Genomic DNA, 12,869 nt, shown 5'->3' with positions numbered 1-12,869 from the left:
ATGAGGTAAGGTGCTCCCCACCACTGGAGGTCCTCAGGTAGAAGCTAGAAGATGCCTGTCACAGACCTCTAGATGGGATTCTGGCTTGGGCACAGGTTGATTGGATGACTTCTGAAGTCCCTTCTAACCCAGAGACTCTGTGGTTTAAGCCTCATTTTTCAACCAGGATAGAGTTTGAAACCCCATACGTTTCTCTGGTGTCGTGTAGACTGCTTACCTCGTGGCTAGAGCGCCTTTGAATTACGACCAGACAAACGAGATAATCGATGTCAAACATGCTCTGTAAACTTTAGATCAACGTATAAATATTATTATTCATCTCATTCTTTTCTTAATAGAGGTCAGATAGGAATGGTCCTAGGACAAGTTACTGGCCTGCTATAATGAAAGGCAGCATTGTATAGTGGATTGAGATCTGGCCTCAGGACCAGAAACAGCTGGGTTCGAATCCTCTTTCTGATATACCCTGGCTGTGTGATCCTCGGCAGCTGGGTGGCGCAATGGATAGAGCACTAGGCCTGGAAACAGGAAGACTTGAGTTCAAATCCAGCCTCTGACACTTGCTAGCTGTGTGCCCTTGGACAAGTTGCTTAATCTGTTGCCTCAGTTTCTCCAACTGTAATAAAGGGATAATTAAAAAGACCTAACTGCCAAGGTTGTTGTGAAGATCAAATGTGATATTTGCAAAGCATAATGCCTGATATGTTGTAGGCACTATATAAAGCTAACTATCTATTAATACTTAACCTCTCAGTGATCTCGGTAGCTCTCTAAGCTTTAATTGCAGAGAAGCTGCTGATTTGTATCGGCCAAAAGAATTTCATAGATTTAGTGCTTCAGAAAGGACTTTGGGGGCAGCTAGGCAGTGTGGTGGATAGAGCACCAGCCCTGGAATCAGGCGGTCCTGAGTTCAAATCTGACCTCAGACACTTAACACTTACTAGCTGTGTGACCATGGGCAAGTCACTTAACCCCATTGCCTAGCCAAAAAAAAAAAAAAAGGCCCTTAAGGGATACTGAGTCATTTGCAAATGAGGAAACTGAGCCACAGGAATATTAAGTGTTTGCTCCAGGTCATGAAGCAGGATTTGAATTTATTCCAGGTCAGCACTCTATCTGCCTCCCTCAATGGAGCTCCCTATATCAATGAAATTACAGGTCCAGCCCACTCCCTACTATTACTATTAGAGTTTATCATTTTCTGTTATTATGGACCTTTTATTATAGGCTGGGATATATAGCATGGATATATATATATATATATATATATATATATATATATATATATATGTATATATATATATACATATATATATACATATATATATACACACATATACATATACATATACACACACACATATATAATTATATATATATAATTTTATATATACATATAGAGAGAGAGAGAGAGAGTGTGTGTTGTGTGTGTGTGTGTGTGTGTGTGTGTGTGTGTGTGTGTAGAACTCCTGCCGTGGAAACTCTATCCACTAATGGAGATCATCAATTCATCTGTAACCAGTAGTCTTAGCGAGTTGCCAGGAGGGACCAAGAGGTCAAGTGGTTTGCCCAGGGTCACACAGCAATCATAGGAGAGAACAGCTCTTGAACCAGGTCTCTCTAATACCGAAACCCCTCCATCTATTCATGCCATCATGCTGCCTTTTATTATTAATGTTGGTGGAGGTAGGACATTAATGATTATTAGCGTTCGTCGTCATTGCCATGATCTGTAAATAGCCCAGGTTGTCCAGGGGACCTAGGCTTATTGAAATCTCAGAGGTTTCCATCGGACATCACCAGGCTCCTCCTCAGAGTTGGGGAGGGCTGGGCTGACAGCAGCCTAAGGCAGGATGCCCTCCAGCTGTTTGTTAGCTCCCAGCTCTCTGCAGCTGGACTACAATTTCTAATTGTTGATTTCCACCCATCCCTGTAACAGGTAGGGGTTTGCTATGGAGAAGCCTGCCATCTAGTGTCCACCCAGGGTATGGGCTTGGAGGCCACCACTAGGCTCTCTGGGACCCACCTAGTGGGGGCCCCCATCACCTTCCATTCCCAGCCCTTCTCTCTTCTTACAGGGAATGGACAGCTCCGCGCCTCCAATCAGGGGAAGAGGACAAACAGCTGATGGCAGATCTGGTGGTCTCCAAAAGGAGCCAGCTCCTGGGGCCAGGGGCAGCAGCTCCTTTGCTCCTAAAACCCCGGGTAAAGGCCAGGGAGGGGGAAATTCCCTGGGGAGATGGCGGGGTTTCCCTCTAGTGGCCAGGACTGAGCAACGGGGCAGGCCAGAAGCAAGGGTTGAGTCCAGCCTCAATGTTGTTGGAATGCCTCCTTCCCTGGCCTACCACACCCCTGAAACCCCTTCTACTCACTGCCAAGATGTCACTCCCTGAAGAGGGTGGGAGTGGGGAGAGGCTGTAGAAAAGGGGAGAAGGCAGAGCAGCCCTTCTCCTGTGTTTCAGTTTGAGAGTCTCTGCAGGACCCATTAGAACAAGCGTGCCCCATTCCCATCCTCCATCCGCAGTAAAATAGTGTCCTCATTGTACTCCGGGCCACAGTGGTCGGTGATCCATTAACATAAGAAGCAAACAAGTGGACCTTGTCCCCCATCCAGCCCCCACCCCGCTGCCCTGTCAGGGACTCTTCACCCCTCTGTACTGAATGTGAACGTGTGTGTGTGTCTCTGTGTGTGTGTATGTGCACGCACTCTCATACAGACATTAGTCAATGGAGACTTTTGTGTCTATGTTTGGGGCCCTTCTCCATCCCCCAGCTTCTCATCTCTATAGGCAATCATTCTTGTCCTAGCCCCAACAGGGACTCTCACAGACCACGGGATTCCCCCCAGAAACCTGGGCAACCTCCAGATTCATCCTCATCTCCATAACTTTACAATAGGAGTCCCCAGGCCATCACCTCATTTGCTTACTATAAATACAGGTTCAAATCCCATCTGTGACCCTTACTACCTGGATGACAGTGGGCTAGTCAATTAATTTTTCTCAGCCTTATCTTCCTCCGTTAAATGGGCAAGATGGACCAGATGGTTGGGTTATCAACGTCCCTTCCATCTGTAGGTCTGTCATCCTCTGAAGTCACTGGGCCTCAGTCTCCTCCTCTGTAAAATGAAGGCTTGGGCTCTGTGTCTTCTGAGGTCTCTTCTAGCCCCTCCCCTGTGCTACTACGATTCTATCATCCTGCTTCGGTAACTGGAGTCTCAGCTCTCCTTGCCCTCTTCACCCCATTTCAGCAGATACAGCTGAAATTCATAAAATCCCAAGGACAGATGCAGCTGGGCCTCAGTTCAGACAACATCCCCAACCTTGTCCATCCCCTCAAGGTACAGTTCAGCTTTCTGATAAATGTGTGTAGGCCTGTAAACACATATGTGAGGACATGTGCACACACCTAGATGTGATTCTCAAATATAAAGCCTGGCTGCCCTTAGCCACAAAAGAAAATCACCCGTTTATTTACTTATTTATTTTTGGTGAGGCAATTGGGGTTAAGTGACTTGCCCTGAGTCACACAGCTAGTGAGTGTTATGTGTCAGAGGCCAGATTTGAACTCAGGTCCTGACTCCAGGACTGATGCTCTAACCACTGTGCCACCTAGGTGCCCCCAAAAATCATCCTTTTAATAATCAACCTATCTGCCTATGAGTTCTGATACAAAAACACAGAGAGGGGGTCATTTGCAAAGTGGTAACTGGGATTGAGGTGGTTACCATCCTTTCGGAAGGTTGGGCTGGCAAAGTTAGCTTTTGACACACATCTGTTTCCGGCCTCGGAACTATTTCTACATTTCAGATTACTGCCCTCAGGTAGATTAGTATCTGGTTAGAGCAGGGGTCCTTAACCCGAGGGGTGGAGAAGACAGTCTGTGGATTGATTTCAGAGAGGAGTCTGTGAACTCAGATGGGAAAAAAATTGCATCTTGCTTTATTGCCTTCAATTATTCAAAAACATGATTCTGAGAAGGGTTGCCTTCTGAAATTATATACACTCACAATTAAATAGATTTGTATCATTTGTTGTTGTGTCTGGCTCTCTGTGACCCCATTTGGGGTTTTCTTGGCAGAGATACTTGGAATGGTTTGCCATTTCCTTCTTCAGCTCATTTTACAGATAAGGAAACTGAGGCAAACAGGGTGAAGTGACTTGCCCAGGGTCACACAGCTAGGATGTGTCTGAGGCCAGATTTGAATTCATGAAGTATTCCTGACTTTAGGTCTGGCGCTGTAATCCACTGTACCACCTCACTGCCCACGTAGGTATGGAAGGCATTTGTTATTGTTGGGGGTTTTTGCTCTTCTAAGAGGCCCTCGACAAGCCCAGCCTTCTCAGTCTCCATGATCCAGAGGTCCTCCCTAGCAGAGGCTCTGACCACAAGGCCAGAAGCCCCAGTAGCAACAGCAGTCTCCCGGTTCCCCCAGCCATCCAGAGCAGCCGGCAGCATCTCCCCAAGCGAGGCCACCAAAAAGGGCACTTTCTCCACCTCACAGCCCCAGCCCTAGGTGCAGAGATGAGGACCTTCTCAGCAAGGACTTGTGGGAGATTCCAAGCAGTCAGTGCCTCCCCACCCCCATCTCATGTAGGTGCCTTTGTGGGGGGGGGGGTGCCTACAGCGGGCCTGGATAAATGATATGGGAATACGGCAGCCAAGAGAGCATTCTTTAGGACTAGGCTGACCATCTAAATAGGTTGAAAGCCACATTCTGCCCTTTAGGAAATCCTAGCACCTAATGACAACAGCTGCTACCTTAACCTCCTGCCCCCCAAACCAGCTGCCTGCCTTGACTGTGTTACAAGACAGGAAGTGCTTCAGGAATTAAGAAAAAGTTGGAACAAGCAGGGAAAGTCTTATTCAGGAGATAGGAGTCAGGTCGGTGTTGAAGAGACCCAGAAAGGTGTGGAATGGTCACCTTCAGAAAACTGAAGTGTTCTTTCATCTCCTACTTCTCTCTCCCTCCATCACCTTTAAAGCCACCACTACTGCCCCAGGCTCTCAGCACTTGAGGAAATGAGCCTTCCTCAGTCCTCACTCTGCTCCAGCTTCTTGTGCTAGAATTGAATTCCAGTTAATACTCTATTAACATGAACGTCTGAGTTCCCCTACTGGAGAGACCATAAGGTCTCTGAGAGCAGAATCTGTCTCAGTTATCTGTGTATGACCCTCACTGCCTAGCACATACGAGGCAATTAACGTTTTGATTGTCGAATTATTGAATCGGAGTGCTGCTAGAGGCTGCCTTGTAGCTCCATCCACACCAGGACAGGCACCTGGCGAACCTTTGATCTATCAGCAATCTAACAGCCCCAGCACCTCTGACTCATCCCAGTGAGGAACCCCGGTGAAGATGACGCCAAAGCGGAGACCACCCACCACCTGAGGAAATCTTCTGCCCGTCTGTTTTCTGATTAACCCCACCCTGATGGGGGAAGGGAATCAAAGAGTGGGGTTAAATATAGCACACACACCCATCACTCATTCCCATTCCCATCAGCCTGTCTGATGAACGGAGTCCCTTGGGGGTGCCTCTCTCTAAGCCAGAAAATGATTCTCTGTACTGTGTTCTAATTTCACTTTTCATGGTTGTCCTAAATTGTCCAACTGGGCAGTAGGGATTGGCAAGTTGGAGAATTATCTGAAACAGGATTAGTGCTCCAAAGGGATGCCTGCTCTCCTACAAAAAGCACCCAAGCCAGAATCTCTGTTTTCGTGACCAGACTTCCCCTCCTGGTTTGTGTTGGGCCTGCCTTTGGGAACAAACCTCAGGCATGTTCACCCCCAACCATGAGTCTGACACTGTGGCCATACCTCAACACTACACCAGGCAATGAGGATTCTGACAACCCACTGCAAAACAAAAAATTTTAAAAGGCTCCCATGCATTAATTTACCTACTGTTGACAGGCTTACAAACACTCCACAGTCCTCTCCAAGCCATGCATGCATGCACAGGCTTTATTGCATTTGCCTGGTGGCATCCCAGAGGAGAGAGGGAGGGAGGTGCAGTAGAATGAACTGGGAATCAGAGGCCCAGAATTCATAGCCTGGATTCTACCCTGAGGCTCACCACAAGCCTTTTTCCCAGATTTAGAGCTGGGAAAGGGCCCTTCCAATCGCCAAATTCCCCACCCCATTTTTATAGATGGGGAAGATGAGGCCCAGAGGAGGAAGGCCCTCAAGTTGCACAGTACTGAGCAGCAGAGCTGGGATGTGAAGCCAGGTCCCCTGAACCACACTGCCTCCTCTCCGGGCCTCGGTGTCCTGAGCTGTAAAATGAAGGAAGGGACTGGACTTGATGATTTCCAAGGTCCCTTCCTACTCTAAATCTGCGAGCCTATGAGAAGAATGCATGACCCAAACAATATCATTACGTTTCTAGATTTGCATGTCTGGGCAGCCCAGTCTCCTTTCAGGGTAAGAGGAAGGCCCCTTAAAGAAAATGTATTTAAGAACTTCTGTGCTTGCATTAGGATGGCCCACCCTTGCCTTCTCAGATCTCCCACCAGAGGCCCTGGGTCCGCTTCAAGGGGTGGGCCCAATGTCACGCACACATACACACCCCAGGAGGGCTCCATCCACAGAGCACCTAGGGCCAGTGCTCTGGATACCCCAAGAGTCCTGGTGAGCAGACAAGCAAAAAAGGATGCATCAGAGGAAGGTAGGCTGCTTGCCCCTCTCAGCTCCTAAGTCCTCACTCCCTTCTAAGAGGCAGTAGGGGCCAGTGTAAAGTAGGGGCTTTGGGACAAGAGGCCTTGGATTTGAATGCTGACTCTTCTTCCACTATCACTCGAGAGGAGTCATTTGCCTTCTCTGTAAAACAAGGCCTGCAGGGGAGGGGAGAGCATCAGTGTCCTCACATGGCCCCTTCTTGCTCTTAATCAATGACCCCGAGTACAGGTGAGGTGGGAGAGGCGGCCTCTGGAGAGGCTTCAAAACCTAGAGACATCTCCCCTGCAGCTCTCAGGAAGTTGGAGGCTCGGCAGTCACCCGAAATCCATCTCCAGGAGAGCCAGGTAGGAAGGACCCCCTTCCTGTTCTCCCAGCCCCACCATCTTGTCTTTCAAAGCCAAACCAATGAGGTGGAGACCAGACCAGAGGCGATTTTCCCTGCCTACTCTGGCAACTGTACTGTTGGCCTGGAACAACCACTCCCAACTCAAGTCAGCCTTCAAACAGCCGTGCCACACTCTGGCCTCCTTGCCAAAGGTGTGGTGTGGCTGGGGACCAGGTAGTTGGCATGGAAGGACAGATTCTTGACTCAGTATGGTTTTCCTGGAGCTTCCTTGGAGGCACAGCTGGTACTTTGGCCTCCTTCGCCACCTTCAATTCAGTTTCGAAAAATGAGAAACCTGGCTGATTCAGGAGGTCCTTTCCTTGTCCTTTGGCTAGAATTACTTCCCATGTCTGCAGTTATTGGCAATGGTCCTGGCATAGCACTAGTCTCATTGGCACCTGAGTCTTAAACTAGTAACTGAGGACACTCCCAGGACACTTTGGCTTTGGTTGGCACCAGCTGAACCCAAAAAAAACCCACATCCATATAAGGGGCTATTGTCTAGGGTAAGGGAGGTGAAGAATCGCCCTAATACTTTTATTTTTTGAGTTGCCTCTGGGAGAATCACTTCCCTTCCCTTTATTCATTCTGTCCTTTTGGTGCAGATACAAGGGTTTAGGGCAGGCTGTCCCTGCCAGGACTTCTGAAGGTCCCATCAAATGACACTCTTGCCCTACCATACCCCTTATTTTCAGCTCCAGTTATGCAAGCAGTTGACCCACCCTGCCCACCATGCCCACCTGCAGAGCTGGGTGACTTGGGCATCCATTTCCCACTCCACATTCCTCCCAGGACTCCTCTTGGTGGAACAATGCCCTCTGTGAAAGGGCCTGACTAGATTTTAGCATCCCTGCCCCCATGCATTGGCTTAATTAAATTTCATTACCCAGGAGGAGATCATCTATTTAATTACTGATGAAGGACCCTTTGCCTTGTCCCCACCTCCTATCCTCCTTCCCAATCCAGCACCCCACTGCTCCTTCGAGGAGGACAAGGTCAAGAAGTGATGCTCAAATCAAGATGGTTAGCCATTTTGGGGGTGGGGGGAGTTTGGAAGAAAGATGAAATCGTATTGTAGTGACTAGAAAACCAAGATTTTAAATCACCCCACGGACGTGAATGCTCCATCCCTCAACCCATGAGGAACTGAACAGGCTGTACTGTACCTGCTGTGCCCACGCTTTTCCAAACGATGTTCTTTCCCAGGAGAACCTGTCATTCTCACAGTAAAGACAGGGAGGTAAAGGAGACTACGATGCAATTGAAGGAAGCTCTCTGGGAAGCGAGGCGCTACTGGGCGGGATGTTCAGGCACACCGCAGATCCCTGTCCCATCGCCGTCTGGAGGACAGCTGGCTTCAGAAACCACCACGCCACTGGCAATCAAGTGGAAGTGTGTTGCCTCCAGTAATATATAAGAATGTGACACCTGATTTTTTTCCGTCTGCCTCTCTTGGGGTAGGTAACACTACACCTGAGAGATTTAGCTATCCCTTCGAAGTCCAGGTGGGCAGCACCAATGGTCCTTCCCTCATTCATTCTGGTCAATTTGGACACAGAAAACACAGGAAGTCTCCGGGCAGCCCGAGATGCCTCATATTAATTAAGATCAGTACAGGACATGGTACGCAGGCAGTCACACCATTACAAAATTTCACACTAGCTCAGATGACCCAAAGCATAAAGTAGTGATCCCGAAGAATGCTGGATGAGCCAAGATGAGCTCTGGGTAAATAAGAACTCACTTAAGAAGCTTCCTGCAGGCATCACAAAACACTCCTGGGGCTCTTAAAAGCCACGCAATAACTATCTATAGACCATACCTTGGCCCATCACTAATGCAGCACAGCTCTCCCTAAGGGCCCATTCCCATGCATGCTACCTTTAACTGCTTTGTAATGATCTCAGAAATGGGAAGAATTTTTCCCTTGAGAAATCTTAAACCCACTTTGAAAACTGGATTTTCAAAGGGAAGTTTACTGGCATGTTAGTCTATATGTGTCACTTCTCACCATTTCCCCCTTTTTTCTAAGCTAATTTTAATCAGTATCACTTTGAAAGCAGAAGAAAAGGACTGTATATTTGGATGACAAAGTATCTACTTTCAGGTTCTGTTAGTGTGTGTGTGTGTGTGTGTGTGTGTGTGTGTGTGTGTTAATTTTTTTCTTTTTAAGAGCACAACCAAAGACAAAAATGTTCACTGTGGCAAGGTTTCATATTTAACAAGAAATTCAGAGGCTGAGTCAGTACTGAAACCCACGTGATCTAGAAAAGAAGGAATAATTGTTGTAGGACTTCCCCTGTAGTTGGGAAATGTTCTTTTCCCTTCAAAACCCAAGGCTACCTTGGGACCAGTATGATATCATGCTGGCTCAGTACACTAAGGCAGAAAACCCATTTACCTGGGTCACTTACCTTCAGAGATTCCACTCCTTAGTTCAACAAATCCCTGTGTTAACTTCCTAGTTAAAATGCTCCCTAACTGAACACTGAAGGAAGCAGAGATCCTGACAGAGACATGCTACTTTTCAAGAAAAGGGACTCCCCCCCCATTAACAGAATACCCCAATAGATGCCAGAACGCTAAATGCCTCTTCACATTCAGAACCTAAACCTCTTGAAATATTGTGTGACACCACAGTTTAATATCATATGAAGGTTAAAAAGATTGAACAGGAAAATCTGACATCTGGCTCCTTCCACCCACCTATCCCTTTCACATCTTTCCCAGAAACTAGTTTTCCAGAGAAATAAAATTCTGTCACACTTCAAATAAAAGGGGCATTTTCAGCCCATTGAGGGCCCTCAAGTGGTTCCAACAGGCAAGCTAGGATAGTTATTTTATAACCCATCTGCCAACTGCCTTACCAGTGAACCAAATTAAATGACAAAGTATTAGGAAGAAAAGAGATTTCCTATAAGCATCAATGACGGAGCGAAACCACCTAGGAAAAGTACTGAAGTGAGACGGAGGCTCTAACGCCAAAGAAAATCAATGCTAGATATTCCATTTCAAAGAGAACGATTCTAAACTGGAGAAACAAGTGGGGAACGGGAAAAGCAGGCCACGGCAGCCACATTCCATTGGAAGCAGGCCACAGAAGCCTGCACCAGCTGGCAACCACGACTGGTATTTTAGATGCCTTTAGACATGGCTGTTGGCCACTGACAGGTGGGAAGCATTTCACTAGAAACATACCTGAGTCAGTCAGGGGTTCCAGTAAGCAGACAAGACGTGTCTGCCAAGGTCTGCGGCAAAAAAAGGGGCAGGACCCAAAGCCTAGTCAGGAGGTCCCATAACTATATGAGTTCCTGTTGTCCAAACCCTGCACAGATTCTGAGATGACACTAATCCTGCTAGAACAACAAGGCAGACAGTGTCCCTGAAATCTTGCTTGAGAAAAATCCCATCGCCAAGAGCGTAATCTCCCTAAAGAGAAGATGGTGCTCTTTCTTCCAGTCTAGGAAGAAGCTTGGGTTTACTGGGGAAGGCAAGCTTCTGGTTTCCAGTGATTTGAGGGATTGGGAGATGGGAGAACAGAAGAGGCAATCATTTAAAAACTCAATCCCAGCTGTTTAAGCTAGCTGTGCAATTAGTCATTTACCTCAGTGAGCAAGGGGGGACTTCTGCTGGGGACTAACATTGCCGTAGGTTTACCTAGCGCCTTGATAAAGACCTCCAGGGCATTTCACATCTCAGGCTTTCCTTCTGAGCCTTCTAGAGGGAGTTCAGGTTGGGGCTAGCAAGCTTTGTACAAGGCTGATACAACCCACAAAGGAGTCACTGCTAGCATTAAGTGCTGCTCTCTAATATTCAGATCCTGACTAATACAAGGGCCAGCCTTTTGGATATGGGTGAGGAGCAGGATGGGAGAAAATCCAGGCTGATCAGTGCTGACAAAAGGCACAATGCATAAAGGGCACAAAGGACCCCTTGTGCCCTCCCAGGGCAGAACCAGTGAGGAGCAGAAGCAGATGACAGCATGGACACACACAGGTCTTGTTTTCAGACAACTCTGCACTGGAAGTGGGGGAAGGGTCCAGGGGAAGAGCCTGACATGTCGGAGGAACCAGCTGGGAAGAATTTTTGGTCAGGGTCCTGAAAGGCAGTAATGAAATAGCCCTCACCTTGACCCTAGCAGCTCGCCTCCACGCATAATCTATCTGTTCAAAGAACAGCAAATCTTCCTAAGAGTGCAACTACTATCTTCATCTATGAAAGGTCAGAACACCATGCATTAGGGTCTGCAGCCACCTTCTAAACTTCCTTAAATCGACTTATTTTTAGAACCAGCTGGTATACTCTGTGCATTTGTTTTCACACTCAGTGAATAAGGAGACGCCGGGGGAACAAGGAATATTCCCTTGTCATCCTCAGTCTAATCTTCTGATTTTAACTGTTTTAATACGGAATAGAAGACACACTTACATCCTATGTTCCTACTGGGAAGACACAGGTTAACTGTGTAAGCTGCCCAGGTGAGCCTTTAGTCTATGGAGCTATGCTTGCCTGGCAGACATGTTGAATAACAGTAAAAACTCCAAACTTTGTCTCCAAATAATAAGGAACCCTAGAGTGCCTAACTCAAACTGGACCCCTGCTGTAGTTTGTAAAATGAGCCATGCCCAAAGAGAGGTGGGCATGTCCTTGCCTGGTTTTTAGACTGCTTCTTTTCTTACTAGGCCTATCTGGCACACCACCCCCACCACATTCAACTTCCCAAGATTCATTCAGAGCTAGAAAGCCAATGCTTATCTCAGGACCCAGGTTTGGCAAAGTCAAAGTGCCAGGGGAAAAAAATGTGCTTGTACTGCCTTCACATTCTGTGTAAGAGGCTGCAAAATCTTAGAGCTGGGAAAGTCCTTGAAGGTCATCATCATCTGGTCTCACCTTCTACAGTGTGGACTTGGGTAAGTACTTGGCATCCCCACAATCCAATACCTTTTCGACTTCATGAGATTCACTTGCAGGAATTGTAAACTGAACCTCTATTTCAATTGAAATCGAAAATTAGAGGGACTAGAAGCAAAGATCCTTTAGGTCCCATATCTAGAGTTTTATGTCACACTCTGGGTACCATGTTGGAGGAAGGACAGTGACAAACTGAAACAGGTAAAGGAAGGGCCACCAGGACAGTGAGGGGCCTGGAAACCAGCTGAAAGAATGAGGAATGTTTAGCCTGGAGAGGACTCTGAGAGATGTGAGAGCTGACCTTGATAACCATTCCAAGGACTGTTGTACAGAAGGAGGCTTACACTGGTCCTGCTAAGTCCCCGAAGGGAAGAACCAGCAACAATGAGTAGAAATTAGAGACAGATTTCCTAATGACGAGAACTGGCTAAAAGGGCAAAGGCCTTGGGAATTAGTGGGCTCTTAATCACCAGAGATCTTAAGCAGAGGGTCGATGACCACTTGTCGAGTACAGGAGGATTCCTGCACAGGTAGGTTGGACGAGGCGGCCTCAGAGATCCCGTGATCCTGTGAGGGGTGTGCCCCGTGGGGCTGTTAACCACACATACCTGACCTGCCTTCCCTGCTTCATCATCTATCAAAAGGGCATTAGACACTCAGCCATGAAAACACTACAGCTGAGGAATTATTGAATGTTTGTTGCACCCCCAGCAGTTCAAGGAACTTTGCAATCTGATTCGTGTAAAGGGAACGTGGCAAAGTGCACATAATCGCAAACTTAGGAGACACCAGACACGTCTGTCAGCGAGCGGCCAACGGGGCTGGAAGCACGGGACCTGTAACTGATGGCCGCCAGCATCACCATCGCCTCAAGGACCATACTGCAAAACCT

General features: G+C 47.5%; 1 pseudogene; it reads left to right on the top strand.

Moving 5' to 3' along the window:
• On the top strand, nucleotides 1-5,424 carry LOC110205611 (synapsin-3-like; annotated as a pseudogene).
• Nucleotides 5,425-12,869: the final 7,445 nt, after the last annotated feature.

This window comes from Phascolarctos cinereus, unplaced genomic scaffold (genome assembly GCF_003287225.1).
Source record: "Phascolarctos cinereus isolate Bilbo 61053 unplaced genomic scaffold, phaCin_HiC Scaffold_1;HRSCAF=81, whole genome shotgun sequence".
Taxonomy (NCBI): Eukaryota; Metazoa; Chordata; class Mammalia; order Diprotodontia; family Phascolarctidae; genus Phascolarctos; species Phascolarctos cinereus.
The sequence above is the reverse complement of the archived record's forward strand: the minus strand, read 5'-3'. Positions and strand labels throughout refer to the sequence as shown.